This window comes from Ailuropoda melanoleuca, chromosome 16, assembly GCF_002007445.2.
Source record: "Ailuropoda melanoleuca isolate Jingjing chromosome 16, ASM200744v2, whole genome shotgun sequence".
Classification (NCBI taxonomy): Eukaryota; Metazoa; Chordata; class Mammalia; order Carnivora; family Ursidae; genus Ailuropoda; species Ailuropoda melanoleuca.
The window spans coordinates 79,405,617-79,408,797 of NC_048233.1; positions in this window are offsets into that span (position 1 = coordinate 79,405,617).

The window sequence follows — 3,181 nt, forward strand, 5'->3', positions numbered from 1 at the left end:
ACTGACTACACCATTCAGGTGCCCCATGGTCAATTGATTTTCAACAACAGTGCCAAGACCACTCACACAAAAAATTTAGCTTAAAAAATAGATCAAAGATGTAAATGTAAGACCTACAACTATAAAGCTCGTAGAAGAAAACCTAGGAAGATATCTGTGTGACATGGTTTGGTGATGCTTTTTTAGATTTGACAGCAAACGCATGGACAACAAAAGAAAAACTAGAAAAAAATGGACTTCATCAAAATTTAAAGCATTTGTGCATGAAAGGGCACTATCAAGAGAGTGAAAAACACAACCCCAAAATGGGAGAAAATATTTTCAAATTATATATCAGCTGAGGGATTAGTATTCAGACTATATAAAGAATTTTTCTTATTTCAATAACAGCAGCAACAACAATAATTTTAAAAAGGGGGAATGATTGGAATAGACGTTTCTCCAAAAGATATACAAAAGGCCAATAAGCACATGAGAAGCTGCTCCGCATCACTGTCGTTAGGGAACTGCAAATCAAAACCACAACGAGATCCCACTTTCCACCTGTTGGGATGGCTGAAATCAAAACATGGAAATAAGATGTTGGAGAGAATGGGCAAGCCTGCAACCCTGGCCATTGCTGGTAGGAGTCTCAAATGGCATAGCCACTGTGCAGAACAGTATCGTGGCTCCTTAAAAACTTTAACATAGAATTACCGCATTATCCAGCAATTCTACTCCTACGTATATACCTCAAAGGATTGAAAGCATGGACTCAAATATATTTTTAATAATATTTTTTATTATATTACATTAGTCACCATACAGTACCTCCCTAGTTTTTGATGTAAAGTTCCATGATTCATTAATTGCATATAACACCCAGTGCACCATGCAATACGTGCCCTCCTTAATAACCATCACCAGCCTATCCTATCCCCCTGCCTAAGCCCTCAGTTTGTTTCCCAGAGTCCATAGTCTCTTGTGGTTCATTCCCCCTTCTGTTTACCCCCCTTTCTTCTTCCCTTTCTTCTCCTACCAATCTTCCTATTTCTTATGTTCCATAAATGAGTGAAACCATATGATAATTGTCTTTCTCTGCTTGACTTATTTCACTTAGCATAATCTCCTCCAGTCCCGTCCACATTCCTGCAAATGTTGAGAAATCGTTCTTTTTGATGGCTGAGTAATATTCCATTGTATATATGGACCACATCTTAATCTAGTCATCTGTTGAAGGGCATCTCGGCTCCTTCCACGATTTAGCTATTGTGGACAATGCTGCTATGAACATTGGGGTGCATATGGCCCTTCTCTTCACTATATCTGTATCTTTGGGGTAAATACCCAGTAGTGCAATGGCTGGGTCATAGGGTAGTTCAATTTTTAACTTTTTAAGGGACCTCCACAATGTTTTCCAGAGTGCCTGTACCAATTTGCATTCCCACCAACAATGTAAGAGGGTTCCCCCTTCTCCATATCCTCTCCAACAATTGATGTTTCCTGCCTTGTCAATTTCTGCTTTGTTTCTCCTTTTCAACAATTCCTTGGCGATTCGGGGCCTTTTCTGGTTCCACACAAATTTAAGGGCTTTTTGTTCCAGTTCTATGAAAAATGTCACTGCTATTTTGATTGGGATGGCATTTAAACTGTAGATTGCTCTGGGTAGCATAGACATTTTAACTATGTTAATTCTTCCAATCCATGAGCATGGAATATTTTTCCATCTTTTTATGTCTTCCTCAATATCNTTCCATACAAATTTAAGGACTATTTGTTCCAGTTCTTTGAAAAATGTCCTCGGTATTTTGATCGGGATAGCATTGAAAGTGTAGATTGCTCTGGGTAGTATGGACATTTTAACTATGTTAATTCTTCCAATCCATGAGCATGGAATATTTTTCCATCTTTTTATGTCTTCCTCAATATCTTTCAAAAGTGATCTATAGTTTCTAGGATATAGGTCCTTTACGTCTCTGGTTAAGTTAATTCCAAGGTAACGTATGGTTTTTGGTGCTATTGTAAATGGAATGGATTCCCTAATTTCTCTTTCTTCAGTCTCATCGTTCGTGTATAGCAATGCAACTGATTTCTGAGCTTTGACTTTGTATCCCGCCACATTACTGAATTGTTCTATAACTTCTAGTAGTTTGGGGGTGGATTCTTTTGGGCTTTCCATATTGAGTATCATGTCATCTGCGAAGAGAGACAGTTTGACTTCTTCTTTGCCAATTTGGAGNGGTTTTCCATATAGAGTATCATGTCATCTGCAAAGAGAGACAGTTTGACTTCTTCTTTGCCGATTTGGATACCTTTGATCCCTTTTTGTCTTCTGATTGCTGTTGCAAGGACTTCTAGTACTATGTTGAATAATAGTGGCGAGAGTGGGCATCCTTGTCGTGTTCCTGATCTTAAGGGAAAGGCTTCCAGCTTTTCCCCATTGAGAATGATATTTGCTGTAGGCGTTTCGTAGATGGTTTTTATGAAATTGAGGAATGTACCCTCTATCCCTACACTCTGAAGTGTTTTAATCAGGAAAGGATGCTGTATTTTGTCAAATGCTTTTTCTGCATCAATTGAGAGGATCATATGGTTCTTGACTCTTTTCTTGTTGATATGATCTATCACGCTGATCGATTTGCGAATGCTGAACCACCCTTGCATTCCAGGGATGAATCCCACTTTGTTGTGATGGATAATCTGNGTTGGATTCTATTAGCAAGGATCTTGTTGAGGATTTTGGCATCCATATTCATTAGAGAAATCGGTCTGTAATTCTCCTTTTTGAGGGGGTCTTTGCCTGGTTTGGGGATCAAGGTAATACTGGCCTCATAGAATGTGTTTGGTAGCTTTCCTTCTGTTTCTAATTTTTGAAATAGCTTCAGGAGAATATNTAATATTAGCCTCATAGAATGAGTTTGGTAGCTTTCCTTCTGTTTCTATTTTTTGAAATAGCTTTAGGAGAATAGGTATTATTTCTTCTTTGAATGTTTGGTAGAATTCCCTGGGGAATCCATCAGGCCCTGGAGTCTTGTTTTTTGGGAAGTTTTTGATAATTGCTTCAATCTCTTCATAATTAATTGGTCTGTTTGTAAATCAGTTTCTTCCTGGGGCACCTGGGTGGTACAGTGGTAAAGCGTCTGCCTTCAGCTCAGGGCGTGATTCCGGCGTTATGGGATCGAGCCCCACATCAGGCTCCTCC